At 43.5% G+C, this 22873-nt stretch overlaps 1 non-coding gene and 1 pseudogene across 1 annotated transcript; one reads left to right on the forward strand and one right to left on the reverse strand.

The window, feature by feature from the left end:
- Positions 1 to 2352: 2352 nt before the first annotated feature.
- TRNAP-UGG (transfer RNA proline (anticodon UGG)) lies at positions 2353 to 2424 on the forward strand. The gene has a single exon. It is a non-coding gene; the product is annotated as a tRNA-Pro (tRNA).
- Positions 2425 to 4364: 1940 nt separating this feature from the next.
- LOC125556384 (flotillin-like protein 2) lies at positions 4365 to 7130 on the reverse strand (annotated as a pseudogene).
- Between the last annotated feature and the right edge of the window lie 15743 nt (positions 7131 to 22873).

The raw sequence follows: 22873 nt of genomic DNA on the forward strand, positions 1-22873 counted from the left end.
GGTGGTGGGGTGGGGGAGTCTGCCCCGCCGCAACCATCTTCAGGCGCAGCGCGGCCACACCGGTCGGCCCTCTGGTGGCGGCGTTGCGGGCAGGCGGTGGCGATGCGGGGGTCCGGTGTAAGGAAAGGGGTGGTGGGGAAAACGAAATCGCCCCGCCGCCGCCATCCCGGGGCACGGCCTGGCTTCGCCGTGGTGATGCGGCTGGGGCTGAGACAGGAGGAAGCTCCTAGAGGCGGCGAGGGTTTCCCCGTGTCGCCAGACGCGGGCGATGCGTAGGGGGGAGGGGCATATGCCCCTAACCTAATAAACCTCCAGTCATGTTGCCACTTATTTTCCTTTCCATCCTCATCAACGAACCACGTATAAGCTGATCACAACACATCTAAATATTGTCAATCTCAAGATCTTAAGCGCACACATGTCAATGAATTGGGTCCGTGCAAGAGGACATGGCGCCCGCCCAATATCAAGACAATCTCTCACGGGCACGGACACATCCTTTGTCAATATTTGGATCAAAGTAACTACATGCATAAATGTAGACTTCACGCCGAGTTGCAAACACACCAGAAAAGACACCCACAAATAAATGAAAAAACTAACCACATGGAGCATCGCCATCCCACCATGCCTGTTCTGATGGACACGGACACACAAGAAAAACACCAAGCATGATATATTGGTTTCTAGAACTTGCAACAAATACCAGATGCAAACATCATCCAACTAATGAACAGCGTGTGCAATTTTTCTGCAAACAAATAGCACAAACTAATGCAAACCTCAACAGAATTATGTTGTCTACGCATCTTCTTTCTCAACTCTAGAAAGAAATCGATTGAAGATGACGAGTCAGTGATTCCCCAGCAGTCCATGACTTCATGCTTGCTCCAGCCGCTAGTGGAGGCCATGCACAACCAATGATGCAAGCGCACATCTCACGAAGATCAATTAGAAGGCAGGATTGTCTAACGTTGATCGACAGTGGCGGAGCCAGGAAATCTGAATGGACAGGGCCAAAAGCTGCTAAACTTGCTTGGGAAGGGCTAGACCAACGGAATACAAAGAAAATACACTGTTTTAGTAGAAATACTTAGTGTCCTAGTGGAAATATTTGCATGTTGGCATGGGCCCGGGCCCTGGCTAGCACCCCCTGTCTCCGCCACTGCTGATCGAGCAAAGTTGGGAACCCTGTTCCGGGAGATAAAGTTTCTACTCCGTATGAGCTTTGTAGAGTTCAAGGTTGTCTTTCAACCACCGAACCACGTGAGTGTAATGTGCCAGCAAACCTACTTGCGGGTCGTGGTGTTAGGCTAGAACCAAGCAGTCAACATGTTTGGCTTACTGGTTTTCCCTCTGTTGTAATGGGTGATGTGGCCGACGATTTGATCGTGACCACTAGCTAATGAAATGCATGGTGTTCCATGTCAGAAAAAATGAATGAATAGAAGACAATCATTATTATTATTTTACAAGAAAACTTTTGATGTATTCATGTTCAATCATAACATTACAACAAACATCGAAAATAATAAAAATTACAACCAGGTCGGTAGACCACCTAGCGACGATTAAAAGCACTGATGTGAGCTGAATGCGCGTTGCCTTCACCGCCCCTCCTTCGCCGAAGCCAGGAAAAAACTTGTTATAGTAGACAATCGGAAAGTCGTCATGCTAAAACCCCATAGGACTAGTGCACCAAAATAGCAACCGCCACCGTTGAAGAGAAGCGTAGATTAAGAAAACCCTAAAGACACATAAACATAGATGAATTATGATTAAATCCGAACAAATCCACAAAGGACAAATCCGTCGAAGACACACCACTGGGACGGGAGCTCGGCGCAATGCGAATCACGCGGCGCACATTCTAGCTAGGGAAGGCTGCCAGAATAAGTTATGTAAGACTTGGTTTTTTACTCCCCTACTCTGTATTCGTGACATGAATAAGTTATGTAAGACTTGGTATTTTATTCCCCCACTCGGTATTCGTGACATTATTGCGGCGGAGGCCGCCTAGGTAATAAAACAGCATCAAGTTCCCTTAAGAAAAGTAGGTATAAATATATAGCAGCATACAAAAAAAAGGTTATAAATAAATTATAAATATTGTGAAGATATGTTTCGGCACATGCTCGATATAATCTAAAAAGGAGGGCGATATTGCCGCTGCCGCCGTGGAATTTAAAGGACTGGACGGGGAGAGAGTTCTGAAAGACTGGTCGAGAAGTCGATCTACTTCGTTTGAGAGAAATATATAAATCGTCCAAGTAGTTGTAAACTACCCGTAATCAGGAGCAAGTGAAGTAGTAGTTAGAATAAGTGGGCGATTAATTACATGCAAATCAACATGGGCGTTTGGTCTAGTGGTATGATTCTCGCTTTGGGTGCGAGAGGTCGCGAGTTCGATTCTCGCAACGCCCCCATTTCTCCTATTTTTTGTTTTGGTTTGGTCATCGATTCTCTGCAGTTAGACGACTGTGCCCTGATGCAATTTCTTCCTACAACTAAATCAGATGCAGGGAGGCAGCTTCTCCCTTTCCCGAGTCCCGACTGCCCGCGGTTATGCCCATTCAGTTCTAAAACCCCTCTGCTCATGACTAGGTCTAGCTAAGTCCTGTTAAGCTTCCTCGCAAAAAAACATAATCATGTTAACCTAATTAATGATAGGCCAGTTGATAGAGAGCTTTTTTTTACATCACAGCTGATAGCGTGCTACTAGTCCTGGCTAGTATTACATCGGTCCCAAATTAATTGTCTTATATTTCCTCCGTTCTAAAATAGATGACCCAACTTTGTTTTAATACAAAGTTGGGTCATCTATTTTGGAACGAAGGAAGTATTTGTCTAGATACATATGTATCTAACAATAAGACATTTCTAGATACATCTATATCTAGACACATTTGAGACAACTAATTTGTGACGGAGGGAGTAGCTAACAACCAGCATCCCAAAATATTTACCGAGGCACCGACCACATCAATGTAAATTTAAGCAAAAGTGCTTTTATGAATACTTATGTGGATACAAAAAAAGTTTGTAAACATGAATTTTAATGCAAGAATGGATGGTCTGGCTAAGAGGTGTAACTACGTGGCCACACAAGGGAAATACACTTCGCTTCCTGGTTGTATATACACCTTATATGGGATTTTTTTAATAATTAATCAGAAAGTCAAAATAGTTCAGAATTTTTTTAGAATAAACTTGACCTACTTTTGCACTAATATGTAAATTTCCACGAAATAGAAATCAACGTTGACTTCACAGTGAAAAAGACAAAACTTATTTGCTATTATAGGTCACTATTCACACTATTTTGATCAAAATTTTGTCTTTTTTGAAAAGAAGTCAAAGGAGGATTTTCCTTTTGTGAAAATTTTCTCACAACTACAATGTAAGATCAAGTTTGATTTTAAAAATATTTTCAGATTTTTTTGACTATTTATTGAATTATTAAATTATTTTCCCCTATAAGATGCATATGTCTCCATAGACCAAAAGTACGCCTTCTGGTCGGTATATGAATTAGAACTTGAAATTCACACATACTTCGTGAAATTGTTGAAGATGGAAATCTTCTAATTATTTTTTTCCGATTAAGTGCTTGATTATGTACTAAATAGTACTTTCAAATAGAGTAGATCGGGGTTTTGCGCCTCCCGTCGGCGCCGCCGCGGATCGGCTTCATAGGCCATGGAGGTGTGGTGGATCTCGACCTTTGTCGGCGGGAGGGCTCCTGCTCCGTTTTCAGGTGTTTTTAGGTTTCTTTTAGGGTTTGTGTCCTACTCAGGAAAATAAGACGGCAGCGGCTATCTGAAGTTTGAATAAGGTTCTCCCCGCCTAGCCTCCATTATGGTGGTGCGTCTAGAGCCGTCGGAGGGTGTGTGGAGATGTGTCTCCAACGGATCTCACGGAATTCGGTCGGCGTTTGACTTTGATGGCTCCACTTGGATCCGGTCTCCGTCTGTCTATGTTCTTGTGTCTTCAGATTGTTCTGCTCCGCTAGTTCTATTGGGTCTTAGCATGACGACTTCCCGACTGTCTACTTACTCAGCTGCAGTGAGGGAGGAGCAATGATAGTCTCGATAAGTGGTCTATGGATTTGCATGTAATTTTTATTTCCAGTGTTTTTGTACTACCTTGACAGATGATGAATTAGATCAAAAGTTTTTCCAAAAAAAACATGTACGTCTCGATAAGCTTAGAAGTTTTTTTTTTTCAAAATAAGATGATGCCGAGGATCATCAACTTCGAAATAAGAATTTAAATTACTTCTCTAATATTTAAGCTTAATTTTTCAATCAAGATGTTTCAAATAATTGTATTGGACAACTAAGAAGTAGCAAACGGTAGCCACATTAACACCTAATATGTCCCCTAAAAAAACACCTAAATTGCGACGACGAGGAACCAAAACCTTCTGACGAACAGCTAACCCGATTCTAACAAGGTATATATACGACACGACGAGTGCGCACTACACCGACGCTTAGTTGGCAGCACCGTCCTTGGGCAGCGTACACATCCACGCCGGCGGCGACATTCCTGTCTGCTCGTGCACTGTTGACAGAAGCGGCGGGAGCATCTTGTAGACCCCGGCCACCTGCTGCAGCGCGCTGCCGGCGGCAGCCTCTCCGCCTGCGTCACCACCGTTACTCCAGATGCTGATCTTGGGTTGCATGCCGTTGACTGCTCCGGCGTTGATGCGAGCCATCTCCGTGTACATGCCGGAGTCGATCATGAGGTAGTCTCTGAGAGCGTGGTAGTTGCCGCCGAGCGCCTGGAGCATGGACGCCACGTACTCTGTCTTGGCCTTGCCAACCAGAGCCACCGACTCCGCCTCCTTCTGCTTGGCGTAGAGCTTGGCGTCCTCGGCCATCTTCTGCTCGAAGAACTTGGCGTCGGCCTGCGCCTTGCGCGCCTCCGCCGTTCTCATCTGCTCGAACAGCGCCGCCTCAGCTGCCTTCTGCCTGCTGTACAACAGCGCGTTTGAATCTTGAACCTACAATACATGCATGCACGACAATATATATGAGAATATTTGAGCACATGTATGGTATGGAACTATGGAATATGGATAATGTACCCAGGGCCGGCCCTGAGGGGGGGCAGCAGGGGCGGCCGCCCCGGGCCCCCAGGATCGAGGGGCCCCCTCCCAGGTAATTAGGTGAATGTAAAGCAGCCCATAAGCGATAGCTTCACGTGGGAAAAGAAGTAGCCAGATCCAAATAGAAAGGGACGGCAGGCAGCAGCGTACGCATGTAAATCGCTTCAATCAGCGTACGATCAGGACGGAAAAAAGAGCAAGTACGCACGTAAATCACGTCGTGCCGTTATTATTATTACGAGACACTCTTCTTCAGCAAAAGAAAACGATCGTGCGACATCAGTTCATCCCTAATTTCCTATTCTCTGTTCCATGGTTTCAAAACTCCAGATCCCAGGTCGCGCAGGGCAGACCGGTCTCCCGGTGCTGAACGCAGCGACGACGCAGCACGCACATCGCCGAGCGCCTGCCACCAGAAAACGCCATCGCATCGTCGCCGAGCGTCCAGCCACTGACTCCGATCTAATCAATCCAAGGTATATTATACTATAATTTTCCTACAATTTTCAGTAAAACTTCATGCTAGAGGAAGAAATAGTTTGATACTACAATTTTCGGTAGCCAAGAAGGAATTCTAGAAGTTGGAAGGATTTTCATGTTAAATATTTTTTTTTGTTTTAATTGATCACTTCTTTGCAGAAAAGATTTAAAAAACTCATGGTGTTTAAAGATTTATTCAGATTTACGTACTGTATCGGTGATTGTTGCATCAGCTAAAAGGATGCTTTCCAACTTGAAATTATTGATGAACAAATTATGTATCGAGAAGAAATCGATGAATGAGATTGACATCGACACAATCATAAGTGGCTTTGCATCGAAGAATTTTACAAGAAAATTTGTAGGTAAATTGTATAAGTTATTTTATATACATATTGGCTTTTGGATGCATTTAAGTAATTATTGATAACATTTTGTAGATGCATATATTATTTATCATTTCTTTTTTTAGAATCGTTATTTATCATTGCTATGATGTTTATATTAAGGGGCCTCAAATTTTACTTTCGCCCCGGGCCCCCAAAATCTCAGGACCGGCCCTGAATGTACCTGTGTGTCGTACTGCACGGTGGCCTTGCTGAGCTGTTCGGCCTTGAGCTTCTCAGTCTGGCGCATGGCGTTCTTAATCTCGACCTCCATCTGGAGCTCGGCCTCACGGATGGCCACGGCCTTGGCCACCTCAACCTCGGCCACCTTGGCCTGCTTGTCCCACCCGGCCTTCTTCATGGCGAGCTCAGCCTTGGCCGCCGCGATGTCCGCCTCCCTTGCGTTCTCGAACACCTGCACCTCGGCCTTCACCTTGGCCTCCTCCTTTTGCCCCTAACCCATCTGCCGCACCGACAGCACCTCGGTCTCGGCGTCCACCTTGGCGGCGTTCTACCGGGTCAGCCCCTCCCTCTCCTTGGCGCCTACCTCTCCCTTCATCCGAGCCTCCGCCACGTCCACCTTGGCCTGGTTCGTGGCATCCTGCTGCGTCCTCTGGCCGAGGTAGGAGAAGTACTCGTGCCCCCGGCACGTCCACCAGCTGCTTCACGTTGGCGTTGTAGATGAAGAGCCCGAACTGCTTGAGCTCCAGCTGCACCATGTCGAAGACCTTCTCCTTGAAGGTCTTGGTCCCCTTGAAGATCTCCTCCATGGTGAGCTCGGCGGCGAGCACGCGGGTCTCGCCCTCGATGACCCCCTTGACGAGGTCATGGACGTGGCTGGTGTTGTGATGCAGCGGGGCGATGAGCTTGGCGTAGAGTAGGAGCTGCTCGTCGAGGTCCCTCTTGTCCGCCACCTCGTTGCCGGTGGCGCTGATCTTAGGGCTGATGGTGAAGACGGCGGGGAGGATGAAGGGCAGCTTCTCAGCGCTCATGGCGTGCACCTCGAACTCGTAGTTGACTGGCAAGATGCAGAACTTCTTGCATTGCTGCCCGACGAACACCCATGCCTTCTTCGCGAGCTTCACGTTGTCGATACCGCAGCCGGTGATAGCCAGGTATTCCGACGCGTCGGCGACATGAAAACTCGCCATATTCTACCTCCTCGATCGGCGGATCTCTAGCGAGCTAGCTAGTCAATAGATCGATCTATGACGAGAAGAGAACCACCTTTCAAAAAAGAGCCAATCTATAGCCCGTATCCAGAAATAAGAGAAGAAGGTCTCTACATGGCTCCTTAGAGATCAGTGACTCTCGGCCGTTGGATCATTTCCCTTGATGCGTTTTCGTCCGTTGGATCGACATCTGAAGGAAGCTGGGCCGTTGGATCTGAGACAATCACTGCTGGAATGAATAGTAATGGCAACAAAATGTAAATACCATGCCCCCACCAGGGCATTTCGGTCATTTCGCGTGGTGGGGGTATAAAAGGGGGCCGCTCATTTGACGGAGACCTAGCCGCCTCTTCCCTCGCTCGCTCCTGCAGCCGCCTCCCTCCCTCCCACACAGCCGCCTCCCTCCTCCCTCGCTCGCTCCTCATCCGGCGACGGCGGCGACGGCTCCGGCGCCCGCGTTCTTCCTTCCCCAACACGCCACCGCGTGGCCCCGCACGCCTAGGCGGCTCCCACCAACCACGGCGACGGCGACAGCGGCCATGGAGGAGGGCGGCGGATCAGCGGCGCCGGCGATGGCGTCCGTGGCGGCGATGGATTCCTGCCGTCCACTCGATCCCATGCTCGATCTCCTAGCCCCTCCTCTCCTGCGCTCGTTTCCCTGCTGCCTCTCTCATGCCATCGCCGCCCCATCTCCTCTCGCACTTCCCTTCACCGGCCTCGAGCTGTAGAGATGTGCCAGTGCTCGACCCGAGCAGCACGGTCCCTTGCTCGTGCCAGGGGTGCCCCTCCTCCTCAGTCCTCGTCTGTTGCTCTGCTTTCCGAGCACAGGCTGCCACTGCCACTCGGCGCCGCGACTGCGTTGTAGCTCGGGCCGCAAGCACATCGCACCATGGTGCTCCACCTCTGTTGCACTCGTCGATCCATAGGTATGTCACTATTTTGTTCCGTTTTGGTTATTGGCTGCTGTAATCTTTATTTTTTTCATCTTTTTTTCATCCAGATTGGTCCACGGTTCATGACCTTCTGATCAATCCCCTGGTCGGTGACTCCTTCGATTTGTGCGTGCACATCATCTATTAGCAGCCTCGTCCATCTTTGTTCATGGATCTGCGAGTCAACCCCTCTTCTCCTCCTTTGCCTCCTCTTCTTTCCAGACCTAGGTGTAGGATTGTATGGCAGTATGCATTTTTTGCCTCGCTCTGTTCTGCTTGTAGATCATGTCCTTTTTGTTAAAGGCCAAAAGTATTTTTGTCTTTGTGCATTGGATGTTTGCCGTTTCCTTCCTTCACTGCTTGTTTTTAGTGGAGCCTAGATATATGCCTTTTGTTCCTTGTCTGGATCTTTGTAGGGCCTATGATTGTTGGTCCTTTCACCTTTGTGCATGGAATGTTGGTTATTTTGTTCCTTTGCTTGTTTTATTTATTGTTTCTTTCTAATGTGCTCCTATGATTCAACAATAACCAAGGGAAGGGTGTGATGATCTGAGTTTCCAAATATTGAATTGCAATTATGGTTTAATTGATGTTTGCATTAGTGAGGAGCAGGGGTGGTCACACAAGCAGAATGGCCACACAAGGTGTTTTTCTCAATCAGATCACATGCATCTCTTAAAGATAACACCATAGCAAGTATGATTTACAGATTATTAGATATTATTGCTCTATGCTTCGTGTGTTTGTAGTGTTCCTAAATCTAGATATGTTGTTTACATATGTGCTGATTTCTGTGACTAAATAGACTAGCAGTTCTGTCAATGGTTCTAAATACTTGCAGCTAGGAAATACCAGTCCCCATATTGGGAGGCTTGTCTATTTTATGTCTTGAGTTGAAAGAAGCCAATTCTGTCAAACATATCTATTAAAATAGTGCTTCTCTTCATATAGTAGAAATAATTATATGATAAGCTAATGCAGCTACTCAAGGTAACAGAGAGAAGAGAAAAGCTTTGCTATGGGATGGCATCTTTTTGTTAGGCACATGAATTCTTATTCTGAACAAGTTTAAAATTTGACATGGCTCCGGTTTGTAGGTGCTTTTTCTATATGTATAGATCAGATGCTTTCTACACGCTCTTGCTCTTCATAGATCATCTATTTGTTAGGCCTATCACTTTATGAGTTTCAAATAACAACCTAGGTCTTGCAGAATGCAACTAGATGAATTTTAGGCCTATGCTCACTCGTCGATTGTTGTAGGTTTTCTCTCATTGTCGTACTACTTTCCACCTCTCCTCTCCATGGCGCTCAATTCTGTGACATGAGCCTATTTTGTGTGCAGCACGGCTATCCCAATGGTGTAGCTATCGTTGTACAGAGTTGTAATTCCTTGCCGGAAACCTTTCCAATTCAGGTATACCACCTCCCTCCCATATTTTTTGTTCTTTTGTGCGATTCATGATTTATGGGCGTGTGATGTGGAATGTCTTTAATGGTAAATTTTTGGCTCGTTGTTTTGTGGTCGATACAGCTGCAAAAGCAGATATGCAAATTTGAGACCAATGATACTGTGCTTACTAAAAATAACAACTCTGATAATTGCACAGACGATAGGTCTGAAACTTTTATTTACATATTTAGCTTCATTTTTTCTGATAAGAGTATCCTCAAAGTATGGCAACTATTCACTTACTTAATTGTTGTTGGCCTTTTCTTCCTTTACTTGTACTCATCGAAACCTTTCCCTTTTGTTTGTAGTGGTGTCAGCTATGACCTGGAGAGAGGTGTTTAGACTCCCTAAGATGGTATATGTCGCCGAGGAGACGTGATCTCCGAGCAGCCCTTCGCATAGCTCGCAGTCCAGGTCGATGCCAAATTCAACTTCCAGGAGGCTTTTTGTGATGTGGCTGCAGGTTCGTGTTATCGGGGGGAAATATCTTTTGTTTGTTTCTTATATTGTTGATGTGGGTGAGTTGATTTCTACCTGATTTGTTTCTTTCCATCTTGATCTGTGTAGCGTCAAGCATTTGAATGGAGCACATATAGGCATGCCCTGGCTCATCTTAGGTGAGTGTGGATCTTACATTGTTCTGTTTTTACTAGATGTTTATTCGCCTATTGTGATGGCATATCTGATTGTTTATATTGTGTGACATGTATTTCGTGCACAGAGTCACTTGGTTGTTTGATGCGTTCATGCTCGTCGGCGGGACGGTGCAAGGCGCAACTCCGACGCGGTTCCTCGCCGGTTGAATGGCGTTCACGCGCAACCCCGGCGCGCACTGAGTACTGTCTCGGCTATAACCTCCCTCGGTGAGCTCCATCTTCCATATGCTCCTCTGCTTCGTCTACTGTATGGGACATGGACGTGGCAATATTGATGTGGTGCTCGTCTGGTTGATGCTCTATACCCTACTCATGCATCGGTTCCTACTTGAGCTCTATAGTTGTGGATCCATGCTATCTTAGTGTTTGCAGGCTGCTTTTCATGTTTAGTTGCTATCATAGGAGCTCATTTGATGCTCTGGTTTACATGTGGATGCCCTCGTCCTATACCTATGCTCCTGGATTTGCTAGATTGATCAGTGGCGTTCGTGCTAGGGCGGTGATGATTAATCGTGGCTAAAATAAGTGTGCCTTTGAGCAGTCGAGGCACCTGTGGGTATCAAGTTGGATCCTCCCTCTTGCCTCTAGAATCCTTTTTGATCTTGTGATACTTGTTGTTGTCCTTGGATGGTCATTCTTGTTGAGTGATAACTAGGGCAGCTCCACTGTATAAACAGATTGATCTGGTGATAAGAGATGACGTGGGTAGGTTATATGATCGAGGAAAGGCGAATCTGAGCCCACTATGCAATGAACCCTGAATCCTTTCTTCCAGAAACATGAGACGGATCAAAACCTGAGCGTTCTCAACGATTAGAGCATTTTGGCCGTCCGATCATTTTCCTGATGTGTTTTCGGGCGTCGGATCTCGGGCTCGGCTCACGCGAGGCGTCGGATATTTACCAGATCATTGTGAGCCGTCGGATAAAATTCCAATGGCAACAAAATGGGCGATGATGATTACCTTGGCTGAAAGTAGTGTGCCTTTGAGCAATCGAGGCACCTGTGGGTATCAAGTTGGATCCTCCCTCTTGTCTCTAGAATCCTTTTTGATCCTATGATGCTTGTTGTTGTCCTTGGATGGTCATTCTTGTTGAGTGATAACCAGGGCAGCTCTACTGTATAAACAGATTGAGCTGGTGATAAGAGATGACGGGGGCAGGTTATATGATCGAGGAAAGGTTAATCTGAGCCCACTATGCAATGAACCATGAACCCTTTTTATTTGTATTTAAAGGTGTTGCTTATTTATACTCCAGTGTTTATAGCCATCTTATGTAAAGGTTTCTTCTCTCATATCTTCACTGCATATAAGTTGTTCTTGATCTTTTATTGTTTGTTGTTGGTTCTTAATTTAATCCGGTAAAGAGTAAGTTGCACTTTGTTGGTTCATTTGGGTTGTGGATTTATTTATTATGATGGCGATACCCACCTATGGCCGGCGGATTGCTGGTCGTCGATCCGGTGCCTCGGCCTCCTGCAGCTTCTCCGACCACCGCTCCTGACAAGGACCCGACTGAGGTGTGCCCTCCTCTCCTCTCCTCTCATTCCCCTGCGCAGCTGTAAGTGCTTGTGTGCAAATCAAGTCAATCTTGCTCTTGTTCAATAACCATGGAGGTAATTAAAATAGCCAGATCTTTTCTTATAGTACTGGAAGTTTTGTTAGTGCCATGCAACTGCATACACAGATGTGGTATTTTCCAGTTGAAAGGTAGAAATGTCTAAAGTTAAATGGTTTCGAAATAGTAAACTTCATTGTTTGGCTAATGGTTATTTTAACTTAAATGACCTGGTAATTGGTGCACATCTGGTTTCACCCTTTATCTTAGAAAATTGTTGCATGCTCATGTTTTGTGCTTACATGTAAGGTTCATGTGCCTGGTATTCTTTCAGGTTATTGTCAGCTGATAGATAGGAATTTAGAGGAAGCAACTTATAAATGGGGGGCAATGATGTTACTATTTATTTTCCTTTTATTAGCGTGCATGCCAGGGTTGACTGCCTTGTGCGTATCATGGTGAGGAGTAGCAGCAGTACGTCGGCTCGGTCCCAATGGCAATGTTGTTTGTTATTTTGTATTATTCAACCACATATGTATGTCTCTTTCTCATGGCCATGGTAACTTGAAAATCTGCAGTGCCATATTTGCTCCCTCTGCCGAGCACCGTGGAGGAGGCAAGGGGCCGTTATGGAGTAAATCAAACATTTGATGAGTGCCGCACACCTGCATTCGATGTCGGAGAGGTCAGATCACTGCATTTTTGTGGTGCCACAAAAATTGTTTTATTTTCCTCAATTGCAACTCCAGCTCTTCTCATTGCACATATGATGCTCACTTTCACAGATACATTAGGGGGGAAATCCATCTCGAAAATGATATAAGAGGCATGTTATGATTTAAGGGTGTTTTCCACTCTGTCACACCAATTGCAAGGTGTTTATTACCAAGGGTGTTTAGGAGAACCTATTTATTCTATTTCAGAAACAACTTGAGATTAAGTATGAATCAATGGAGTTGATTTTGATCCCCATGGCCCCAATATGTGTTTTGCATTAAGTGATGATCCCACTTTGATGGTTGGATGTTAGAACGGTGGTTGTCGTTACTTCGAGGATGGGTTTGTTTTGTGATGGGTGCATGGTGCACTAGAAATATTTACCACTTTTACTTGACCCAAAATGGCATGAGATTAAGGATGCATTGGAGCCAGGGCAGAGGCCTTCTGATTGGGTGGATATTGTTGTTGGGATCTATCATATGAAGCTTAAATTAGAGAAAGTCTGGGCGAGCTTTTGGCCCAATTAAGGCTGGTACTATGTTCTGTTTAGTTTAAATCAAATGCACAGTTTCTTTTTATTCTATGTTGTTATGTTTCTTTCGGTTGGTGTTCTAGCTAACTGAACTTCAACATGTTTGCTGCAGTGTTGTATACCGCCGAGTTCCAAAAAACGAGGCTTGCCACACAGGAATATACTCGTCTGGCGTAAATGAGACAAAGGTGAGGTCGGTGTTGAAAGTATCGAGTCATTTATTTCCTTTGAGATACCTAATCCACTAGGTGATCCTCTAGGATATGTTTCAGTTTCTGAATTCATGATGCATGGTCAGTGTAGTGAGATGGATGATAAATGCATTTGCATGAAAAAATGTTGTTGCTCAAAATATTTTCCAAAATTGTTAAGAGATTCAGCTATCATTGATGAACATGGGTTTGCCTTATACCGACGTCGTGATGATGGTCGGACAATTTATAAAAATGGCCATTATCTCAACAACAGATCAGTAGTACCTTATAACATGACATTTTACTTAGAATGTTTCAAGGCCATATAAATGTGGAGTGGAGTAATAAGTCACAAGTGATGAAGTACCTGTTTTAGTATATTACCAAGGGTGCTGATTACTCTAAAGTTCTAGAAAGGCTATGAATTGATTTATATTCCCTCCGTTCCAAAGTTGAGTCACTTATTTTGGGATAGAGGGAGTATATGCAAAACAAAGATATCTCTAGGTAGAAATGTGTGTTGCAGTTGTAATTAGAGATCGATGTCGGATCAGTTTTTTGATTTATGTATTAGCAATTTGTTTTCTTTATTAGGAAGTCAGTGCCTTCTTTAGTAATCCCTCCGTTCCGATTTACTCGTCGTGGTTTTAGTTCAAATTTGAACTAAAACCACGACGAGTAAATCAGAACGGAGGGAGTACGTGTACAATTCTCATCATGGATGTTCACTTTGGTGCATGCTATTTTCCGTAGTCATAGGGATGGTATTTACCTTACTAAAATGGCAATGGCTCTTTATATTGTTAATTCTAGCTAATTGGTTGATTAGTATCGCATAATATGATTCATAGAACACTATAGTATTTTTTATTCAGAGAAAGCACTTGATAGTTGGGGATTCAGAAGAAGAAACTAATAGATAGGACGAGCCTTGCATATACATAAAAAGAAAATCTTGCTGTGGGTCTCAAGTTTCCTTTTTTGGGTTTGCACACAAATCCCAAATATTGCAGTTTCTTTCGAAATCCATGTTTGTGCATGTCTAATTTTTAGGAAAGATTTGCCTGTTGCATTGTGTAATACTATCTGTTATACAGATGTTTCTGAATTAGTATACTCTATTTTGATAAGCCAAGAAAAAAAGAATCCAAGAGGTCCGGATATTTATGGGAAGTGGATCTCATGTTCCTTCTTCTGTTTCTTCTTTTTTTTGAACAATCAAAGACAGTAGGAGAGGCTCCTACTGACGTATTTTTATATAACACAACAAGGTTACAAGATATCCACCATCCATGGTATTAGTGTCATTTTGGGCCCCTAACTTTGGGAGGCCTACTAAAACTTTACATGTGGATGTGGTGGTGAGTACAGGGGGTATCAAAAGTGTTTAATTTACAGAAGCTACAAAGTTTTGTATTGGCGCCACTAGGGAAGCTTTGACCCTATGAGTGAGTAGGATCAGGTCTGACTTGAGTCTTCTTTTGCAGGAATGGAGGATTCTTCTGTTTCTTCTTGCTGAAAGGAGGATTTTTTTCTCAGGCTACTGTGGCTGCTTTCTGGTTCTTTGTTCCTTGAATTTTGATTTCTCCGTTCCCTCTTTCCTCTTCTTCTTTCGATCTTCCTATGTGCAAAATAAATTTAGGATGTTGCCTGATTGACTGTATGTTGTATAAATTAAAATACAAAGTCGATTTTAAAACTGTCGGTTATTCATATGGCATTAGTTAGATAAACAAACATGTTATTATGTATCCATTAGACAAATAAGTTTTGCTAAAATTGGCATGCAGAACAATGGTACCAGAGAAACATTCTTTTAATTCTAATAGCGATAGTGCCAGGTGGATCTGCCCATTTTTTCTGTAGTCTAGGTGAAAGTGAAGAAGTGCACAACTTAGTTGGCACATGGATGTAGCCCCGTATGGTGAAATTGTTGCCCTCACATGCACAGTCCTCATCTCTGATTGCATGTCGTCTTTTAGGAGCACAAGACACGACATAAGAAAGTCAATAACAGTGATTTCTAAAATTTGGATGGTTAGAGCCTAACTGAATTAGTAGAATGTAGCCCTTCTAATATGGATGGGCATATTATACAAATAAGGATCAACATTTGACTTGGTGCTATAGAATAAGAATGGTACCAGGAAATTGGTGAAGATGTGATAAAAGCTACTCCCTCCATTCCATCTTAAGTGGCGTTGATTTAGTACTAAATTAGCGACACTTAATATGGAACAGAGGTGATTTAGAAAACCGGTCTATACTATTGCATCTAATCAATGGCCGAAAGATTAAAAAAACCAGCCTACACTATTGCTTTAAAAAAACAGGCTGTTTACCAAAGTTATTATCTAAGATGTGATCAATGCCCAAGTTACTATCTAAGATGTAATCAATGCTTTATTTTGGGTCTGACTGAGTCAAAGATAATAGTGCATCAAGCTTTATGTGGTTTGCTATCTAAGATGTATGGAAAATAGGGTACTTGAACCATTTTGGGTTGGCCCTGTATGTGGTTTGCTTACTCAATATTGACCTCACTGCCACTATGCTTGCTTCTGAAACTCTTTAGCATAGAACTATATGCTCTGTTGCTCTTAATAATCAGGCTAAATGCTTTTGTTTTGCACCGAACTTTATGCCCTGCTGCACTTGCTAAATCCTTCTGCTTAATCGTTTGCATTTGAACAAAGGTCTACTATTCTTACTCAGTTGACGCCTAATTTATATGGTTTGCACCATTGTATGCCATTGAAGAACCATATGAATAAGTTATCTTGGACTACTGCTATGATTTGCCTTTGGTGTATCATGCTATCTTTTGAACAGAGGGATACAACTACTCATTTGCCACCTAATTTATATGGATCATTGATTTATATGTTTCTTTATGGCATAGCAGAAGTGTCCTGCTATGAACCAATCCCTAATTTATATGGTTTTTCTATGCTATCTTTTGAAGTAGGCGAAGGCGTCTGTCTGAAAGAAAGTGCTATGCTTTGGTGTTGTTATAGGTTCAAGAGGGGGCTGAAGAGGAAACCATTGGTTTTTAGAATATCACAAAAATGTTCAGTTTTAGTGTCCAGTTCACTGCCAATTCTCTTACTGCTTTTGTCATGACCATGCAAATCAACTATCCTATGGATTGACTATGCCTTGCTTACCTTGCATTGGGTTTATTTTGCTGTTTGTGATATAGTAAACTCATCTATCATGGATGGTTACTTTCATTTTTTAGATGTAAATAGTTTCTCAAACCTTCCTACTAACTTCATCATTACCTGCTTAATTACAACGTTTGGACCGGCACCTTCGCACCAAGGCGCACAGCCGGCTCGCCGCAAGTATACCTACGCCGCCGCCTCCCCGAGGGGCTGCAAGGTGAAGTGGACGTTCGAGGAGAAGCCGCACGGCGGGGCCGGGCTCTCAAGTGGGAGGCGGAGCTCGCCTCCCCCCAACGACGTCAGCTTTGATCACAAGTGGAAGTGGGAGCCCAAGTCCAATCCTGGTGCCGCCGGCAAGGCCAAGACCAAGCTCGAGAAGCCAGCGAGGATGAGAAGAATAAGCCGGCGAGGAAGTGCACGCAGATCGAGGAGGTTCTCGCCGGCTACGACACCATCCGCAAGGTACTCAGTACAAAAGATGAGCTTTTTTGGGGGGTTTCCAGTAGATTTCCGACTGGTTACAGTAGTTTAAAGACTGCAGTGGAATTTCAATATAATGCCAAGTCAACTTACTCAAAGTTTGCATACTGCCAAGTTAATTTACTCCATTCTTAAATGAATACTGCTAAGTTCCACAGATGCATGAGTAGATTTAAGAGAAAGATTGTAGTAGCTTAAAATGGAACTTCACTTCACTGTTTTGGAATATTCAGTAGCTTAAAGATTGCAGTAGATTTTGACTTGGTGCGGTACTGAAACTTGCCTTGTTAGATTGTTAACTTACTTTTATACTTTCTTGATTGTGTTAATTTTGTGGAGTATTGTATCTCATGCTTAGTGCTACACCAAGATTCAGTATCTTAAACTACTCCAGTATTGCTTGAACTACTCCAGGAGATCATCTTAATTCTGTTAATTCTATGGAGTAATTTCAGTAGTTTTACAACAGCAGTACTCTTGCCTGCATATCCTTTTATAAAACAATTATTTTATCCTTGACTTTCCTCTACAGGATGATGACTATCTAATGGTGATTCCCTATTCCCACATTTTTTGCCCTCATGTTGCAAGCTCTAAAGCTGCCCCTGCAATTTACCATCACAAGACATGTCTGGGCAGCAAGTCTCCTGTGACGGTTACTTTTAATTCGTCGTTACAATTATTTGATCGTTTGCTTGTTCCAACCTCGATATCTGCCTTTAGATTCCCGTTGTTGTCTTTCTAGTGGAAGGTACCACTTGGTGGTATGTTGCTATTTTCACTTTGTTCTGAACAAGGCATGTATAGATTTCAGATTTTAATTCCTATCTCTCTGTCGTAAAAAGTAATGTATGGTCCTGTGTTTTACCTCTGGTTGTATGAAAGCACCGAGCTTGATTCTGTCTTATAACCTGATGTTCATCTTCAGTCCCATTATGTTTTTCTTCTAACACAATTGGTTGTCTACACATGCTATTCCTGGGCTCTTACCGACAAATTGTTACATGTTTTGTCTAAACGTTCTGACCGGCACCCTCGCCACGGCGCGAACCCGATCTAGTATATATATAACCGGGACGGGAAGGCTGTTGCCTTGTCGTGCTGGTTATAGAGTCCGCTCTACAACTAAGATTTGAACCGGGAACGAACGACTGGGACATCATGGTTTCGTGTAAACCACGGACTATACCAGAGTCCATTAACATTTGAACCATGTGGTCCCTCTCGCGTCGCCTCCCCGCGGGCGACTCGGGAGGGCTCCGCCGCCGCCACCGCCTAGTCCCTCCAATGCCTTTCTCCCCCTCCGCCCCTGCCGATGGTCGGCGCCAGGCAAAGTCCGTGCGTGCGACGGCGGCGGCGGAGGGTCTCTTCTTCGGTTCCCGGATCCGCGGCGGCGTGGGCGTCCTGATCCACGGGGTGCGGCTCTTCCGACAGTGTGGCGGATCCCGGAGGCGGCGGACTCGCGGCGATGCATGGGTGGCCAGATCCATGGGTGTGGGACTCCTGGCAGCGTGTGGGCTTCTGGCGGCGGCGGGATCGGTCGACGGCGGGCTTGGGCGATGGCGTCGGCCACGCGGTACCGGATCTTATCGCTCGCGGTGGATCTCGCCACTCCGGCCTTCGTGGAGGAACCTGGACCAGGGGCGGCGGCCCCGTTAGGCATGGCGACGGCACCCTCGGCTGGCAACGTTCACGGGAGTGGATGGACGGCGTCTTGACCGTGTGGGTGGTGAGTCGCCAGTGGATCTCCTCTGCGCTGCACTTCGTAGCATATGATCGTGGTAGTCGGCCTCGGTGCGTTCGCGGGGGCTGATAGAGGTGACGTTGGACCAGAGGAAACTCTAGATGACTCGTTCATCCTTACGGTGGCAACGACCAGGGTCGTCGTTCTCTTACTTGCAGGCGCCGTCGAGGTCCCTGCCCTCCACCCTGACCCCATGCCCGGCTGAAAACCCTAAATCTCCTTAGATAGGGCGGCGGCAATGCATGTGTCGTGCCCTTCTTGAAGGCGCTGCCTGGGGCGTTTGGGTGCTTGGTTTGAGAAATTGCAGAGGCAGAGGGGATGTGACCAGTGGCAGCAGGTAGTGTTTCGCGTCGGAGGAGCGGCGTGGCATCTGGCACATCGACAACGGCGGGTCTCAGCGGCATGGAGCAGCGGGTTCTCGCTAGTGGGCGTGTGATGATGGACGAGCGCAGGATGGTGGCGTTGTCTGGCGTCGACGGCAGCTAGACCGGGCAAGGTAGATGCAGCAGTACAGCACTGAAGATGGATTGCTGGCAGGTGGCTGCGGTGGCCTCATACCCGGGAGGCGTCCTGGTTGAGGAATGCGTCGGACTGGTGGGTGCCCCATACCCGGCAGGCGTCCTGGTTGAGGAATGCGCTGGACTGGTGGGTGTCCCTATCCCGCAGGCGTCCTGATTGGGACCTAGGGTCTTAGATGTTAGGTTTGGATGCGAAATCTGTTTGGTATTAGGCTCAGACTATCAGCATCCCTACATCAACTGAATAGGAGTAGCGGCAGATGTTGCCTAGATGATGGCTTTAGTCCTACTGTTTTATGACTTTGTAAGGTCTTGTATAAATAATTAATAAAATGGTTGCATGCATCTTTCAGATGCAGAGACCGGGGGCCCTCCTCCATTTTTAAAAAAAACATTTAAACCATGTTCGCTTGGTAGCAAGCCGAAGCCCCCATATAGGCCCAATAAGAAACTAACATATCTTTGGTTTTCGGCGTTTCCTACCTGGACCTTATGAGCCAGTTAAAGGGGTTTCACCTTGGACTCCGCCATCTATTGTTTCCTCTCTTTCACTATGACAATTTAAAATATTGAATGACTAGCCTAATCTGTGGACGGCAATTTTTTTTTGTTTTCTCCCACCACGGCTTTTGGCCCTTTTCTCGCTTTTTTTCTTTTTTCTTTTTCACTTATTCATTTTTCTTTCGTTTTCTTTCTAATTCCTTTATACATTTTTATTTATTAAAAAAGTGAATTTTCTTAATTTCTTGAAATTTTCTCAATCGTGAACTTTTTATTTTTTTTATTTTTTTGGTTTCCGTGTTCCCTACTAATTTATTTTTTATTTTTTCAATGAGTGAATATTTTTTTGAATTTTAGGAGCTTTTCCAAATTTCTCAAACTTTTTTAAATATATTATCATTTACAAATTTACAAACTTCTTTCAAATTTTGTGAACTCTATATTCAAATTCATGAAGTATTTTCAAATAAAAAAATTGAACCCATGATTTTTTTCAAATTCGTTAACTGTTTTTTGAATCCACGGTTATTTTTCCAAATCTGCGATTTCCTGTCAAAATCCATGAAATTTCTAGAATTCATATTTATAAAAATCCATGATTTTTATAAAAAAAGAACTTTTTCATACACGTGATTTCTTTAAAAAATATAAGGAGTGTTTTCAAAATTCATGGATTTTTTCAGAATCCATGAACTTTTTTCAAAATTTTGAACCTTTTCATATACATGATTGTTTTCTGAAATTTATTGAATGTTTTCAAACCCATGCATTTGAATAAAAATTCAAATTGATGATTTTTGTCAAATCATTCTACAAAAGTAAACTGGTCGATGGTCAATTGCCCACGGTCCACCTGTCAATATATCAGGCGTAGCTACCCCGGCTCAGCGCGCGTTGGCCCCGGTTGGCGTAACTGATGCTTAAGGCGCTGATTAGGAGCTCTCCATACCTGGCGCTTATGCGCCAAACAGTAGGTTAACCATAATGAGCGCCAACGCTCATTTTCTATGGGCTGCCCATATAAGCTTTATGATTTTGGAAAGCTTCTACATGCTTCCGATATGTCTTTTTTCTGTCTTTTTGTTTTTTCCTTGCTTTTTGTGCGGTTTCTTCTTTACCTTTTTTTATTCTTCCTTTTCATTTTTATCGCTTCCATTTTATAATTCTAGAATAATTTTTACATTTGTGAATAGTTTCAAATTCAATTCTTAAAAAATCTAAATTTTCAACTTTTTAAAAATTCATGAACTTTTTTTAGAGTACAAACAATATAATTTCACCATATTTCTTTTTACAGTTAGCCGGTTTTTTAGACAACAAAGCAGCAGGTCGGCCGTACTACCAATCTAGCCAGCAAATCTTATTTGACACATTATGCGTAAAATAGGCGCCCTTTCCTGTAGGAAGGGAAGAGAAGCGGTGAAGGTGGGCTGGCCCACTTTGCTTGTGTACAGTATATATGGGTATCTAGGTGAAACTTTTCTTCTCAAAAAAATTATATGTAAGGTCAACTTTATAGAAGAAGGCTCATATATGAAAGTACAAATGTGATCCCGAGCTTCAGTGATCTCGGATGAACGGTAAAATTCAAAAAAAAAATGGGAAGAATAATTGATGTTTTGTCTACATGCATGCAAATTTGCAAGATGAAATTATATTTGTCGGGGTGTGGGCAAAAAATAAAATTGATGTTCCTCCACAACTGTAATTTCAACATGAAAATTTAAACGCATATAGACAAAACATCAATGTTTCTTGCAAAGAAAATTCATATTTTTTTGAATTTTTTACTATTTTTGTGTATTTAACTGTTCATCCAGGATCACTGAAGCTCGGGATCAGATACTCCACGGTGGTTCATATACAGGGTTTGACCGGTTTTATGAAGCTTCTGGAAGGTTTCAATCAGTCCTTTTTTTCGTTTTCTTTCCTGGTTTTCTTATTTTTAATAAATTTCAAAACATGTTTGCAATTTTTGAAAAAATATCGAAAAATGTATTTTTAGTTTTTTCACTGTTTCAAAATATTTCCACAAGTTTGTAAAAATGGGCTCATTAAACATTGTTCACTAAATTTGGAAAATGTTTGTTGTTTCAAATAAATTTCAAAAAATGTTCAGGTTTTTCATAAATAATCACGATTTGAAAAATGTTCTCAAGTATAGAAAAAGTTTGCGTTTGTTTAAAAAAATGTATTGTCTTTTGTAAAACTCAAACAATTTTCGCCTTTTCAAAAAGTTTTTTGAAAAACTCAATTTTTATAAAAAGTATTCCCTGTTTTAAAGAAGTGCCTGCCTTCTAAAAATGTTCCAAATTTTAGAAAATGTTCGCGTTTTAAAAATAAATGTTCATACAAATTTTTTTAAAAATGTTCTCAAACCTTCAAAAAATCACTTTTTGAAAAAACAATAGAGAAAAAATGATATGAAAATATCGGCCCCCACAATACCCCGCACTCTACTATGCCCGTGGCGTACACGAAGCCGCATCAGTTGGTGGGCCCAGTCGAAACAGGAGCACTTTGACGTAGTAGGCGTCGAATAGGTGCTCTCGATCATGCGAGCAAGCATCCGAGCTAATGGCTCCGGCCTAGCTAGCCTCGAGCGCCACAGCGATCCATGGGGCATAAACGGTTGTATTGGAGATCTCTTGGTTCTGGTCCAAATGAAATGAAATCATACTATTTGGCCATTCATCTCTATTATATAAGTACATAAATTCGACTAGAAAAGATTGAGTACACAAATTTCCCCAGACAAAAATAAAGTACATAAAAACCAAATAGAACCACATACTGAACAGCCAGTCAAACCAGGCGGGCCAACAATTGGACCGGTGAACTGCTTGATCTGTTTATTCACCAACCTAATTTTTTTAATAAATGCTACATCGATGCTCGGATTTAAAACACATGGGCTAGTGGTGTCATAAAGGCTGCAGCAGGTGGTGCGCTCGTACCACGTATCATCTTCTCGTCTAGAGGTTGTTGTGCGCCTTCAGTTGATTGGGCTTGATCTCCCACCTTCATATATTCCATATTGGGCTTGATTTATTTTCTAAACTGGCCCACTCTTGCAAGGAAAGAGAAAACAAGAGGATTTCCGATCTTTCACTTTTATTAGCCACTAAATATCATACTGAAGTGATTATCCCAGGAAACCTGTGATTATCAGGTTTAAACAAGTGTAGAAATGAGTGCAAAATACAATGATCGACCTCCCTAAGGTTAAACCTTGATCTTTCTTGAATAAGAATCAAAAATCATAA

This window comes from Triticum urartu, chromosome 5A, assembly GCF_056163025.1.
Source record: "Triticum urartu cultivar PI428250 chromosome 5A, HENAU_Tu73, whole genome shotgun sequence".
Classification (NCBI taxonomy): domain Eukaryota; kingdom Viridiplantae; phylum Streptophyta; class Magnoliopsida; order Poales; family Poaceae; genus Triticum; species Triticum urartu.